This window comes from Etheostoma cragini, chromosome 1, assembly GCF_013103735.1.
Source record: "Etheostoma cragini isolate CJK2018 chromosome 1, CSU_Ecrag_1.0, whole genome shotgun sequence".
NCBI classification, from domain to species: Eukaryota; Metazoa; Chordata; class Actinopteri; order Perciformes; family Percidae; genus Etheostoma; species Etheostoma cragini.
In genome coordinates, this window is record NC_048407.1 from 10,227,432 (window position 1) to 10,243,850 (window position 16,419).

General features: G+C 43.4%; 1 protein-coding gene across 5 annotated transcripts in view; it reads right to left on the bottom strand.

Moving 5' to 3' along the window:
• neo1a (neogenin 1a) overlaps positions 1 to 16,419 on the bottom strand; it is a 163,449-nt gene that overhangs the window by 119,948 nt on the left and 27,082 nt on the right. The gene's annotated exons all lie outside the window — the stretch shown is intronic.

Genomic DNA, 16,419 nt, shown 5'->3' on the forward strand with positions numbered 1-16,419 from the left:
AACTACACACACACCAATATTATATTGTCTTTCAAAATAAAGTAAATTATGTCCACAGAAGCTGTCTGAGTATCAGTGTGTGTCTCTGTGAAGAATACTACTGTACACAGCTCATGCACAATGGTGTTAATCCCCCAGCAGCCCCAGCATGTCCCTTAACAGTGAAGCATGCAACACACACACACACACACACACATTATTACAGTGAGAAACGATTGCTCTCAAGCATGTATAGTACTGTCTCAGACAATCAAGCAGCAAAGTGTACTTCTCTAAGTTCTTTTTTCTGAGATGAGCAACAGCAGATTCACAGAGTCATCATACAACAGACTTTGTCTTGACATCTTCTTTTAGCAGCACTATCCACACAACAAACCTTTACACTGTCAGTGGGATGAGTCATTTCCCCCCCCCTCTCTCTTGCTCGTGCAGGGTAACATGCTACCAGTGGTGTGTCGTTACTTTAAAAACTACTAAGAGCCATTCGCTGTAGATTTTTTTTCAGAGTAATTCTTTATGATAATGTAACAGCAAATTTAATTATTTACTATTTATAAAGAGCTGGATGCCCATAAATACACCATGTAGTTTATTGTAATAACTCTAATTCAGCCGGAGAGTGCCTTGGTAACTGCCGCACTGCTGTCCAATAAATCCTTGTTGAGCTGACAGGTACAAGAGGTCTCAGGCATGATCAACTTCTGTCAGATGTCAGAAGATGCTTGTCTTCCAATCACTGTAAGCCCGTTTGGCTGACATACGACATGAGAATCCATGCTTGGTTTTGGTTTGGTGCATCTTTGGTTTTTAATTCTAACTATGGAAAATACATTAAATTTATTGTGATAGTAAGGATTTATAAAAAAAAAAGGGGTATAATTTATGAGATTATAATTCATTTACAGACAACATTCTAATTACACATAGATTAGCGTTGCATTTGGATGTGCATTGTCAGTCTCTTTTTGTCAACTACGGCGCCCACTTTGCCGTGATCCCCAATTTAATCTTCCAATCACACAGGCCCTGTCTGTCTGTGAGTGTGTGTGCGTGCGTGTGTGTGTGTCTGTCAGAGGAGGAGGAGGATGGGGGAGAGAGTGGTGCTTTGGCATTGTTGTAGGAATCAAATAGCGTTGCCATGGTGACCATCTTGCAGTAACAGTCTCTTCGCAGTAACCAGAGAGTAAAGACCCCTCGAGACCCCCTCGCCCCTCTAGCCTCCGGCACGTTTGTGGAGGGGTTGCAGGGATCCAACTGTGGGTGTCTGGCATTGGTGAAGGGGGGTGTCCTTTGAACAGACATGCACAGGCAGCCAATAGACCCCTCTGTCCATTTGTAAGCCGTGGTCATCTCGAAAAACCAGTTTCAATTTTCATCTCCCGAGTTTGCTTTCGAACATTAGAGTCCAACACAATGAGCCAAAAGCAAGAGCTGGAGCCTGATGATAGACATTTGGAGAGCTAGAGGACGGAGAGCTGTGGGAGGAGGGGAGACACACACACACACTAACACACACACACACCCCTCCTCTGCCTAACACAGGTGGGTATTGTCTGCAGCGTGGGGCGCCCCTGGCAGCCAGCCAGCTCGACTCAGTCACTGGGCTAGTCCTGCTTCAGTCGACTGGCTGCGCAGGTCCACCATGGCAGACTCAACGCTCACTCCAAAAGGAGCTTTTAACCGTTTCCTTTCCATCAGAGCTCGACTGTGAAGGTTGTATAAGGCCCGACTTTGTTCTCAGGTCAAAAACAGAAAGGAAATCCATAATGATTTAAAAACAATGTCTCTCTAACCCAGCCGGATTGCACGTTTGTTACGTCTGAAAATAACCATACATCTCCATGTGCAATTACATTTTTGACAATAGCCCCAGAGTGGAATCTGTACAACTGTAGATTTCCTTCTAGATATGTGCTCAGACCGGTTACCTGGGCAGACACAAACAGGTGTGACGTTTGCGTGAGTATGAGTGTGCATTAGGGTTGGGTAGCAAAACCCGGTGCTAATACGCAGATTTTGGTGTCAATTAAATCTCACACACACACACACACACAAAGAGGCAACAGAAGCTTCGCTGCACGTGACACTAGGTAACACTTGACAGCAGGTAACGTTAGCCTAGCGTTAGCAAGCATGTGGGTCAAATGTGGTTAAAATGCTGACAGCTAAACGGTGTAAAGTGTGTCTGTACTTCACTGTAAAGAAGTCCAACAGCAGGACGTTAAGCAGTGTGCAGCTGCCTTTATCAGGAAAAACAACAGAGGCCGCGTGGTGCATTCAAAGTTATAGTAAAATACCCTATTCCCCTGTTTTTTTAAGTATTGCTTCAGGCACCGTTGATGCTCCGGCACTGATTAGAAAGTAGAGGCCGAGCGATATTATCGGCCGATATTAGGCATTTCCCGAACTATCGGTAGCAGCATTTATATCATCAAAATCAAAATCATTTATAATGACAAACAAATGATTCGGATAAATGAATATTTAAAAAATAAAATAGAAACGGACAGTCAACCATGCTATGAGTGTTGGCGTTGTGGTTTGTCCACCAGAGGGCGCTCTACAACGTTCCTGGCCATCTACAAACTACAACACAGAAAAGAGAAAAACAAGAATATGTGGGCTATTAATTTAATGATTAAATAAGGTAGTGTCTCCAAACTTACCTCAATTAAAACTAGAAGTCTTCTGCTAGTTCTGCTACAGCACTTACTTTTAAAAGATAAGCATATGCTTATTTTTGAAAATATGCTTGTATCTCTTTTTGGTGTTTGGTAGACGGTCCCTAAGCACTCCTTGCAGTGTCGACACAGGAACGAAACACAGCTGAATAAACACAATTAACACCACTTTCATGCATTTCTGTCACATCTACAGCAGTCAGATTTACTGTGTTCACTCAGAAGGAATAACTGCACACGGGTAGGCACTTGTAATGACATCTTGAACTTTAATATATTTTGATGTTCCTCTGTTCTGCTGATAAAACAAATTATCATATTATTTTAGTGAGAACTCATAAATTACTACAAATAACTAATGTTAGGGAAATCTGGTTTGTTGCGCGTTTCTGGATCTGTTTCAAAAATACATATTGGCAGATACCCAACCCTAGTGTGCATATATTTATCTCATAGTCACTTCTGAGATAAAGGTCTGCTACTGCTGTTGCTAAAGAAGATGTTTTGGCAAACATTTCCCATCATAAAAACAGTCAAAAGATTATCCATTTTTAAACACTTATTTGTACTTACTGTTAAAGTAATTGTAATTATAGCTATATACTTTTATAAGTGTGGTATAATGTTTTCCAACAGCAAATATCAGGTTTGAAAATGCAGAAATGCTTCCAAATATCAATCAGATCTCGGGAAATGAACTCAAACCATTCAGGGAAATATGAATGGGCGTCTAAGGACCTTAGCACTGATTTATTACTGAACCCAAAGACCTGCAAGCTGTAGCTCAAGAGCCACAGGGTCTTTGTGCAGAGAGGTTATTGATAGAGGAATTGATTAGCTGTCCAATTTCAAAACATAAAAGGCAGTCAGATCATAATGTCAGATCAATCAGCAGGGCTCAATGTCAGTCTATAATGTGTAGCGGTATGTGACCAACACGGGGAAGACCGTAACGGCTACATGCGTGTCCAAGACGCTTCAGGCTCAAGTCAGTGATGCAGTAGTAAACAGTGACAGAAAGAGGGGGGGGATGGCATTTAATAATGTTTTCCCTTACATAAACTACATCCCACTTAAAAGCAAATGACTTCACTTTATCTTGTTTATTATGCACTAAAATGGTCCGTGGAGGTAAAGTTTGAAGTTTCAGGAGTAAGAGCAGTGACGTTCAGCGGGGGAGTCGGAGAGCGACAAGGAGACGGAAAAGCTTTTTCTTCCCTCAACTCATCAAAAGAGAGAAGGAAGGGGAAAAAAACACTCTGGAGGGCATTTGGAGAGGGTTTTTTTTCTCTCCACTTTAATTACAGGCCTGTTGTCAGACAGATCTCTCTCCAAGAGCTATAAATTGGAGGGAGGTGGTTGGAATAGAGACTGAGCAACTCTTTCCCAGTCTCCAAGTCTCTTTCACTTTTCACCTCACAAAACGAGCAAAAAGCCAAAGCATGCGGAAAGCCATGCACGTGCAAAGTGTCTTGATACCTTTCTTACGTGCAAAAAACACAAGCAGCACAACAGATGTGACCCAACGCAAACAATAGAGCTTCTTCTACACACTCAAAAGGGTTAATACTGGTTTACAAAAAAAAAAAAAAAAAAGCCTCCACGGGGCTTCTACTAAGCTCATCTCACACATACAACGACATACTCCGATAATCAACATTAATTAAAACACATTGTACCTTTTAGTAGCTCAAAAAACACAATGACCAATTGAGAGTGCACAAACACATACCCATTTACAGATAATGAAAAATCTGCATTGTAGCAGAAATAAAATAAATAAATAAATGAGCACAAAACAAGCAAATTAGATCTCATTTATATTCTCCCTATGAAACCAAACACACACTCGTGTCTTTCAGTCTGACGCGGCTCTGATCAAGACAAATGTCCAGACTCCTGTGCAACATTTGCCCCATGGGACCCTCTGTGCTCTTTCTTCCCTCAAATAAGGCTGGAAAACGAATAACAAAATGCCGTATGCTGCAATTTTGTTTCCACAATTTATAGTTAAACAACAGAGTAACAGTATGTGTCTATTAACTGTATATGTGTTATATGTATGTATGTAGAATATCAATATTGTGATATGAGACCAGCTATCGTCTTAGATTTTGGATATCGTAATAGCCTAATACCAAAAGTGTTGTCTAGTTCCTGGTTTTAAAGAGTGCACTACAGTGAAGTGATGTCATTTTTGGAACTTACCAGACTGGTGTAGCTGTTCTATTATTGGCCTTTACCCACTTAGTCATTGTATCCACATTACTGATGATTATTTATCAAAAGTCTCATTGTGTAAATATTTTGTTAAAGCACCAATAGTCAACACTACAGTATCGTTGTTGTTTCAATGTCAAGGTATTTGGTCAAAGATATTGTTATATATGATTTTCTCCATATCGCCCAGCACTGATTTGATGTTTTTTTAATTTTGTAAGTAGAGAACAGAATAAAAGCAAGACAGCGTGGTGATGACAAGAGTGTTAAACTGGTGCTGCTTTAAGAGGAAATACATTAGAATTGCATTTTAAATTGCACCCAAATTTTGCATCCACAAAAATCCTGGTTGCAAAATATATGCTAAGATTATTTTTTCTTCCAATAATCATGCAGACCAACCTAGACCGTTACTTCTGCAGGTGGAACCGTTAACGGTTTGTGAGGAGAGAAGAACATCAGCAGCACTTTTAATCTTATGATCAATCTTCTGGTACGGCTGTCAAAGTGTCGACATTTCCGACAAACTGTGCCAGGTGTATATGCAAAATAATGGCCCATATCTGCTAAACTGGTAGGGGGCCTTTTGGAGTCCATCACAGGATTATGGTTCACCCCCTCAGTGCACCGGCTGCCACTGCAGGAGGTCCCAAACCACCAAGCTGCCAGCCTGTTTCTATGCATGCACGGTGATGGGTGACACTGAAAGCCAAAGGCCCTGTCGCACCATTACAGCCATTGGCTGGGAGATTAGACAAAGTTAACTTGTGAGACCACACAACCAACACGTGAATGAATGAATAAATGAATATATGAATGAATGAATGCTTGAATTTGAACATTTTAAAATAGATTATTTTTAAACAAAGAAACAAACTAAATACTTATTTAACGTGTGTGAAAAGGAAGAAGCGAAAGCTTATTTAACCCTCCCCCTTTTCCACTATTTAATCATTATGAATAGGTAAATGTTTACATCATAAAAGTATTTATATCGTATTTAACACAAGCTTTACAATTTCCTATAAGTATATTTACCCAACACAAGGTAAAGACATGTTTCCTATGTATATATTTACCATAAAAAAAACAAATAATGTAAACCACCAAAAAGAATAAATCTGCCCCCTGTATTTTTTTACTTTTTTTTTTTTAACTTTTCCACCTTTAATATTTGAGCGAACAGGTAGGCTGAGAAAGGGGAGAGAGCGAGACGTGTAGGAAATCGTCACAGATTGGAGGCATAAACCTCTCAGTACATGTGTGCCCGCTCTACCACTGAACCACCCTGGCCACAAGCCTTTTTTAAACTGGGTCGTACTTGCATATTGCTTTAACGATGTACTCAATCCGTTCCAGTTTCACTCCACATATAGAAATGCAAACGTCCAGCTTGGGCTAGACTGTTACCTGGTCTGCATGTGCATGCTACCCATGGGGTTTTGCCAAACTTGCAGCCCTTTTACTTCTCTTCTTCATCCCTTTCTTTTTCATATGGAGAAGCCAGCACATAAAAAGCCAATACCCTACTTTGAACAACCTGTTAGCCTGCAGTTACGAGGTTCTAGCAAGGAGGTGACAAGCCTTCTACTTTCCCAGTTTGCAGAGCTTCTCCTGGTTCTTTGTACCCCCAGTCTCATCCTCACTACCACCAGCTATCCAAGTCTAATGGTGTAAGGTGTGGAAAGCACCCAGTGTCACCATAGCCTCTTTCTGACCAAGAGTTACAGGAACGTAGTTATTAGATCAATCCACTTCTAATCAGTTCTACTAACTACTCTCCCACAAGACTGCTTTTGCAATTTGCATTCGCACTGGCCAAGTGGCCATGGGAACTGGTAGGAGGAGTAAGGTAGTGACACATACACGGCAATGTGCTTTATAGCATTGTCACTTGACTTTAGCGCTATAAACAACAACAAACTAGCATGGAGGAGGCCTCGCTGGGACATAATGGAGTTTGAACGGCGGGGTTTAAAGCACGCACCTCCGCATCAGTCTACTTATCAGAGTGCAGCATTTCGTCCATTGTTGTAGTAATTCACGTTGTCAAGTAATTCAAGTGTGTTTTACTAACACAGACGGCAATAAGTCATTATTCAAAAGTGGGAGCTGATAGAGTTACAGGGACGGTGGTCAGATGAACTTGATAATCCTCAACTTGGTCCAGTTGGAACACAAGAAAAAAAGGGTTATAAGAATGTTATGTTCTAGGAACTGGAAACATCCCTCTGCTTGGAAAGCGGCTCGTGTCTCCCCTTTTCCACCAATAGACGGGTGTGATATCCCATTTTGGCATGGTACCTTTGACACGTTGTGTTGTTCCCTGCCGTGAAATCTGTTTGTCTGCTGGCTTTACCAGCTAAAAATGTCCCACCATGCAAACACATGTGTCACATCCCTTCCCCCTACACTCTCTCTTGTGGCCCCCAATTCCTCATGCATGATCATTTGCATCTCATTACCCGCTGCTAAACAAAACACTGTGTATGGTGGCAGTGTGTATGGTGCACAAGTCTAATTTCTGTGCTCAAAAGTTGCCATATATAGTGTTGTTTGTACAGGCATCTCTACATGTGTCAATGAGGGTTAAAGCACCTGCCGCGCCATTGATTACAATGTCCAACTGTGGCTCAGCAGGGCGGAATGAGGGTAGTGGAGGATGGGTGAGCTGGTGGTATTTCCTCACTTGAGTCAAGACCCAATCTCCAATTTCAAAATCGGTCTTTTACCCGGGCGCGCTCTTTGTCTTTCCACAGAATGCTCTCTTTAAAAACTGACAGACAGACATAGCCATGAACACACCATACAACGATGAACGCATGAAACACAGGAACATATGTTCAGTGGCTTCACGTCCTTGAACGAAATCCCAACAGCAAGGTCACCTGATGAGACATTTGAAGGGATGCTCTCCTGTCTTCTCCCTCCTCACCCAATGTTCAAGCAATTGGTCTTGGACATTGTCCAGAGGACCAGCGAGACAAGGATGATCAGGAAAGCATGGTAGAACATGGCTGTCTGAATAATAATGCCATGTGTGTAATATCCAGCTTTACCAAAGTGAGTAGGGTAAAACATGGCAGGCATTGTGGCTGCCACAAGGGAGCCGTCCTGGCATCGGCATGCTGCATGCCGGTTACACGCCAGACAATGAGAAAAAGGCAGAATGCCGTGTGGGGGAGATAATCCACCCTGCGCACAAATAACGCTGCCCCTCTGGCTTCCGGGGCCTTCCTTTTGTTGACAGGGGCCACAATGTCGCTCAATATTCGACCTGACAACCACAGCAAATCACCGCGACGGAGCCGAGTGTCAAGAGGAAGTGGGTTTGTTTGCTTATTGAGCTGGGGCATGCAAGGAGGGAGGGACTGTGTGAAAAGGAAAGAAAAAGGAGCTGATGGGGAGGTACAGTACAATAGAATGGGGTGGTATACTAGGATTACATACAAGTAGAATAAATCTATTAGCAAACAAGAACAAAGGGGATTCGCAATAGTACGGGGAGGGGTGTTTGGTAACTCAGTTGGTAGTTTGGGATGCAGCAAGTCACAATGGCAATCAAATGTCCACCGTGAGGTGGCGGGGATCTGAAAAAGAGCTGTGAGGAGGCGGCGGCAGCTCCTAGTGAGCCTTGCCAGTACCCAGGGAGATGTCTCCGACACTGTTTGTACAAGCTGTCTGTGTGTGAGTGGGCGTGTATGTGCTTAAGAAAAAGGACCATGGATTTCCTTGTCGCGCAGTTTGGAGCGCCACGTTTCATTTCCTGTGATGTGAAAACCACTCGCTCACCTGTGAGACGAGAATACAAGGGAAGGGACAGCAGACTGGAGGAGGCTCCCTGGCAGAGCAGTCCACACTCTCTTTTAGGGAATTTCTTTGTCTCCACCTGTCACACAGAGCTGTCAGCTGAGCTCCCTGAGGATAAGAGGGGGTGCAAAGCCCAATGGGACCCTTCTGCACTCTTAGCGGAGAGGCTAATCACTTTACAAGTGTGTCAAGACATCCAAATGGCCATGATAGAGCAGTAATGACCGCCCCAATCAAAAAGCTTCTTTTTTTTCTCCATCATTTATAACGCGAAGGCCACAATCCATAAGAGCAGAGTGACGTAATTCCAGAGGAGCTGGCTGGATTGTGCAGGCTGCTGCTGCTCTTAACTGTCCCACTGTTATGGCACCCCCTTACACAGTCAATTAACCAGATTCATTAACCAGCCGATATGGCTCGTTCAGAATCAATTTGGCCCTCGTCTTTCTGCGCCCGTTTCAAGCCAAATAAAACCAGCACGTTAAAAAGCTGACACTAATCACACATAAATAAACTGCATGCATTAGGTGGATATTTCATGGTCTATGTCAAACCATTCATTTTGTCATTACCTATCAGTTGCTTTAGCAAGTAGATAATAAAACAACACTTGCATCACAACCGGAGAGGGCCCTTGTAAAGCCTGAATGTTGCAGTGCTCAGTTTTCCATGATTCCTGTTATTTTTCTATCATCATGTTTAGGAGAGCAAACCAATCACCAAGAAAGGCCATATTATACATGTGTGTTTGTGTATATATATATATATATATATATAATATATACACACACACACACACACACACACACACACACACACACACACACACACACACACACACACACACACACACACACACACACACACACACACACACACACACACACACACACACACACACACACACACACACACACACACACACACACACACACACACAGAGATTAAGACGGTCCAATCCCATCTTTTGCTTGCCGATACAAATACCTGAACTTGCATATCGGCCGATACCGAGTACTGGTTGGATACCAGTGTGTTACATCCTTTATTATTGTTTTAAAAGCTGTATGCTACTATCCGTGTATATGATTTCTATGTTTGTTGTCGGTCTGGTTCAGGACTCAACACTCAAACAACGAATGCCACAGAACCTTCTTTTATCATGCAGTTTGACAGAAAATGAACATAAATAAACTACTTTAACATAGACTTTCTTTCGGGCTTTATTACATGGTATCGGATCGGTGCATAAACTCCATTACTACTGGGATATTGGCGTTTTAGGCAGTATTGGAGGCAGTACAGATACTGGTGTTGGTACCGGAACATCTCCATCTCCTACTACCGCCATCTAGCCTCCACTCCGTCCACTGTAGGCTTTTTTGAAACTTGGCAGCTAAGACTGTGATGATGGAGCCTCTCCAGGTAGTAATGTGATGGTGGGAGACACTTCCAGTTCAATAAGCATTTATCACCCCCGCGTATACTCTGCTCCTTCTCAGCACATTCACAGGATTCAATGAATGGGATAGTACACATGGCTAAAGTTACCTTTAAATATATATTAAATTTTTTTTCAAACAGAACAGTCAATAGTGCATTTTTAAGAATGAAAAAAAAATCAACAAAACAGTATCAGTAGACCTGTGAAGGTTACAAGGATAATGTGCTAATGCAATAACACGCAGATTTGCAGCATCACATTACAGTTACTCTGATTGTGCACCGGTGCAATCTGTTTAGCTGATATTACCTTGTTAAGGCTTAGAACAATCCTTTTTGAGGATTAAGTCGAGGCCTGTGGAATAGCATTAAACTTGGCCTACAGGAGCAGAGCTCCACAGGGCAGACAGATTGAGTGGGGCCGGATAGAAACAGCAGCAAATTATAATAAAAAAAGGGTAAACCCATGGCATTTCTCTCAACTCCCATTCCACACTGGCCTGTGGGGCTGAGGTAGAGTGCTCGGGTTGGCCAGTCTTTGTGCACAACAGGACACGCAACTGGCCTACATGTGAGCCGTTCTAAGCAAGTCAACACGCCCAGGTTCTGGTTTCCCTTTGAATAGTAACAGGGTCACCTCAATACCCCCCACACCCCCGGCATCCTATATTTAACCTGCTGCTAGCCGGCGGCCAATAACATATTAATATAACTGTTGAAAGCCGATTTGCTTAGGTGTTCAACTGATCCTCCGAGAGGCGGTTTGATGTTTGTGTGACATCAAGGTGACTTACAGTCATCCCGGAGGATTTATGCAAATGCTAGGTAAGAACAAGTAGAAGTAGTTGCGATAAAGGCATCGCTCCATATGAAAATTGGCTCATCGGTTCCATTCTGTCCAGTCAAACCTTCCCCTGTCCACCACTTCTAACCCATAATTAACGTCATTGCCTGCTCCTGCTTAAATATTAAAAGCTAAGCTGAAAGTGCCTTTAAAAGGGCATATTTAACTAAGTAAGAGGCTCTTCTGCTTGGGATTGACAGCGATTGTGGCCCCACTGGTGTGTTCTTGGATAAGGGATAAGAGCAGACCGATGCTAAGAACTAAGAGATTAAAGTTCCCAAAAACATTTTCAGACGAAAGTCTTAAACAAACTTGCTTTCCTTTGCTTTGAGATCAAAAGGGGATTGGCTAGTAGTCTACCAAAGCTGAAGATGTATGGCGTTTCTTTTTTATTTTTCATGCTAATTAAATATGGAGAACACACACGCACACACAAACAACAGTTGTTCGGGAAGTAGTCAGGTGTGTTAACATGGTCCGAGGCTTTTCACCATCCCTGCAGATGCAACAGTAGAACAGAGCAGTAGCAGCGGGGCAGTGCCCCCCCCCACTGTGCCTTCTCTCTTACACACACTGAATGCTTAACAACAGTAATGTCCTCCATTATTATAGCTGTAAACATCCACCTACATCCTGCTAGCCATGGAAACATCACGCCCATTATCCTCTCCTACGACAGAGACAACAGTGCACAGGAGGGGAGGAAGGATCGAGCATCCTTTTTTCTGGCAGCCTATTACAAGGGACTGTTTGGAGCTTGATGATGAATAAATCATTTCAATATGGCTTTTGTAGAAGGGGCAATTAGATGCTGCAGCTTGAGACTAATCAAATCCAAGACTCCCTCTCCTTCCTTGGCATCCGTTATAATGGGCGGAGGGCGAAGATGAGACGCTAAACATTAGTGGCCTCTGCCTTCTTGCAGCCACAGTGCAAGTCACTTCTTCCTATTGCCAGAGCAGTTCTGTGGTGTGAGTGGGCCTGCAGTGCATGTGCGCTACTGAAGCAGCAATCACTCACGCTTCAGACAAACAAGAAAGCACTATTGTTAGCACAAGGAGTTGGGACAGAGAGTGGTCAGGATCTTGAGCAAACAGGGGTAGCTGCTGTAACTCTATCCAAACCTGAGATTGCAGGCTTGGCTGCAGGAATCAATATAAATCATGCCTTTAAGCGGGCACACTGGTAACCAGGCTACGACCCAGTGGATGAAGATGTGCAGCTGTCATAATGTGTTTCATCAAGCAAGAACACTTGTCAAGGTTCAACAAAAACTGAACTCACTAGCTTTAATAAAAAGACAAAATGAAGTTCCAAGTGACACAGATTCATGGAATGACATTTATTGATACGCAACATGTATATCTATATTATATGTCTTGGTCAACAATGGGCTACTACACAGTGGAGGGGTTCCATTTCTTCCGAATTTATTATTTTAATTCACGGCCGATGCATGCCGACTATTACTAGGCTCTGGGGATCTCTAACAGCCAATCAGGTGTCAGATCCATAGAAAAGAGACGGACAACTGCTTTGTAATTACCGTTAAGGATTTTAAATTCCCTCCTCGCTCGTGCTGGTTAACGTGGCTCAGCGGGCGGACTTACCGCTCCACCAGAAAATAAACATTAGGGCGCAGATTGAAGATATCATAGTTCTGATAGTAAGTTTTAATATATGCGTGGGAAACCCCAATCACCGATTCTTTCAGTCATGGATTTACAAAACGATCGCCAAGCCTACTTTTGCATTGCCAGGCCTTCCTCCACAGCGCTGCGGAGGAAGGCCTGGCGAGACCACACAGCATTCTGGGATGGGAGAAAAAGTGCTCTGGTTTATTGGCATTTCTTTAAACCAATCACAATGGCGTTTGCGGCCACGGCTTGTCTGCATAATAGCCTCGGGAAGAAACTGGTTTTGGTGGAACGTGTGTACCATAGCAGGTCAGACTGGACAGATAGTCTAGCTAACTGTCTGGATTTACCCTACGGAGACTTGAGGAGCGGTGAGCCGTGGTCCTCAGAATGCCACCAGAGTTTAAAATTTCAACACAAAGAAAGCAGAATGTACCGGACATCCGATCAAAAAGAGTGAAATCCGGCGGAATTCGGAGTGGCAACGGAGCAATCCCGGAAGTGGAATGTCGTGGATATAGACTAGCAAAAGCAAGACAGCTATAGACTAATGCCAAACACAAAAACTCCCCGTAGGACACGGACAAGCATGAGGAAGCACAGTTTCAGTGCCTGCATTCCTTTCCCATCTGTCACTCATTTAACTTCATACTAGCTCACATCCCCCTAAAGTAAAAAAAAGAAAAAGAAAATCCAACTACCAAAATGAAATGTGTCTGTCTGTCTGAAACCGAGTCAACGCTTCCACAAGAGCCCATCTACTGTCTCCTCCACTGTCTGTCTCTTTCCATCTCTCGGCCCTCAGATAACTGGGAGGGCTGGCGCTCGTGCCGGCTCAGTAAGCCAAAGCGAGGCGATTGGCATTAATAATCCCAAGCATCATCAATAAATCAGGGAGCCAGTACTTTAAGAGGGCAGGTGACGGTCTGTTCACTATCCCCCAGATCAACCTAATTTAGCATGCTGTGAACGATGCAGGAAGATGGAAGGGGTGGGATGTTGGTTCATCACTGGCCGAGATAAACATTAAGTACTGTAGAGGACAGAAGACCAAGCGATGCATGAGAACAATACATTTTAGTTTGCTTGACCACCACTAGGGAGGGAAGGTCAATACTGAGGACTGATGGAGTCTACACTCTCGGCTAAACTGTTTCAATTGGTCATATAAAATGACTTGTGTGTTAGTATGCAGTATAAGTTGACTCTATATGTCTGTATGCATTATCATCACCAAACAACCCCCCACTAACACCCACAACACCACAATCCCCTCCACCCTAACATACACACACTCATGCTGAATTCCTAAGCAGGGGAGTCTGCCTGCCCTGCACCAAGGGAGTGAATTATTTATCATAGGCCCTTTGCAGCGTGTCAGCGGCTCCGCGGGATGAAATGATATTTATGGAGCCCCCTGGGCAAGGGTGGCAAGGACAGAGGGATAGACCGATTCAGGGGTAGGGTTGGGGGATGAGGGGGTAAAGGCGCTAAACAAACGTGTGTGTATGTGAGTATGTGTGTTATATAGGGCTAGGGTTACCTTTATGTGTGTAGCACATAGAAGGTGACCAAACGTGAAGGAGAATGGTTGAGTTGGATGGGTGAGGGAAAAGGAGAAGCAGTAGAGATAACAGACCAAGGCAAATGTATTCTAGAAAGTGTCCTGATAAGGATACATGGGGATGGGGGTGTACAGACAGGGGTACCGGCTGGCATCCTAGTAGACTATATTATACATTTTAGACCTATTTGAGTAAGCATGGTTTAAGGGATGCTGTGTAGTGCCTGTTAAGTCAGATGGCACATACAAATTTTTTATTAGTATTTATTTATTTATTTTTATTTTTTAAATTGTACAGTTTCTTGGAGGGGAATTTTCAGGCCAATATTTATATTATTAGTTGTAATATGGTTGTATTTAATTTCGATTTCAACCCAATTTTGTGAAACAACAAAATCGCCCATTCCTAAAATGTAGTAATGTAAAGTGCCTATATAATTAAAAATCCCTTTTTCTGGGATTTTGGGTGTTATTTTGTGTCTCTGGTGCTTCTACAAACATACAAACTTGGAAATAAAAACACCCATGCTGTTTTGAGTGAGATACAGTCTGCCTTCAGTCTCCGGGTGAGCGGTTCAAAATCTGCACGGCTTTCTACGCAACTAGCCGAGACGAGGTGGCTAACGTAGCATGCTAGAAGCTCGTTCTCAACGGCAAAACACTGCTACAACACACACTAGTTCCCCATAATCTCCAAAAGATCTACTTCAATGTCCCTGTTCTGCAGGTATTCTACAAGTGTGTCCTTGTTTAGAAGAAGTCTCCCAGCTAATCCTGCCTTGGACTGACCAAAGATGGAGAAAGAGTTATCAAGCTGATGTGATCATACCTAGCTGCTGAGCATGTGCGACTCCCAACAAAGACAGTATAGAAATGAGATATCTCACTCTGTAGCTAAAACAGAGATCTAAACACAAAAGGGTTAAAACAGGATCTGCAGCAATTTGCAGTACAACAAAAATATGTTTTTTTTTTTTAAATGAAACCATGTAATCCTATTCTGGTACAACCTCAAAATACAATTATGAACCTGACAATGAGCATAATTTGGGCACTTTTAACTAATCGACAAGCGGGAAACAGAGGGGGAAGACATGCAACAGACGTCCTGCGTTTGATTCGAGCACCAGGGTGTCTCGGGGAATATGTAAAAGCCTGGGCTAAACGCACCAGCAGGACACCCTGGCATTGTATTATTTCCAGTATGATGCAGGGATAATCTAAACAGCATTGTAAGCTGTGAACCAGACTCAACCCCATAAGCCACGAGCAACACTCGATCCACACAGCTCACTCAAAAACACTGAATGCACCACAAGCAAAAATGTATTTAGCACAGGGACAGAGAAAATGAAAGAAAAGAGAAATGTTATGCAAGACAGGGAAATCTAACTTACTAAGGCTTGAGGAAAAAAAAGGATAAGCAGAACGGCGGTGGAACATGAATGAGCTACTCCAAAACAATACCAACATTCGCTCGGGACTCAAACTCTGGAAGTTTGAATTCTCCCAGAAAGGGAGTTTGTCCCTTTCTGCCCCTAAGCCAAGATCACTTTCTCCACAAGTCAGAAAGTCCTAACAAGACCAATTGGCTTTCAAAATGGAGTTGGGTTACTCTGAACCACAGCCTGCTGTGGCAGAGATCATTGTGGCGAGATGGGGAGACAGCTGCAGAGACAGACAAGGGTGAGCAGCAGGAGCGAAATCGGTATCAGGCATGAGCGGAGCTGGACCACAAGCGGTTTCCTTCAAAAGGAAATGAGCTGGTGAGTCTAGTAAACAGCTTCGCCACTGGGCCCCGTGTAGCCCAGGGGCCGCAGCAACACGTCAGGTGGTGAGGAGGTAAAAAGAAATGGAGATGTGTGAGGACTCCCACTCCATTTCTCTCACCTTGTCTCTCTGTGGCATGCGCTTTCTTATCACTTAATAACCCCCTTGGTTCTCTGTTCCTATTCCTCCCGTTCTTTCTCACCATGCCTGTCTGTATCCCTATCCATCCCCCCTTCCCTCTCATCCCTCCCTTTCTGGCGGAAGATTGGCTCTATAGACCCGAACGTGTTCACAGTGACTCGCAAGGTGGGGTGATAGGTCATGTGATTGCACTGGGGATTTACTTCCATCATTGGGATGTAAATGGATGTCAGTGAGAAAGCATAGAATTGGCATCTGTGGGTCTGTGTGTGTGTGTGTGTGTGTGTGTGTGTGTGTGTGTGTGTGTGT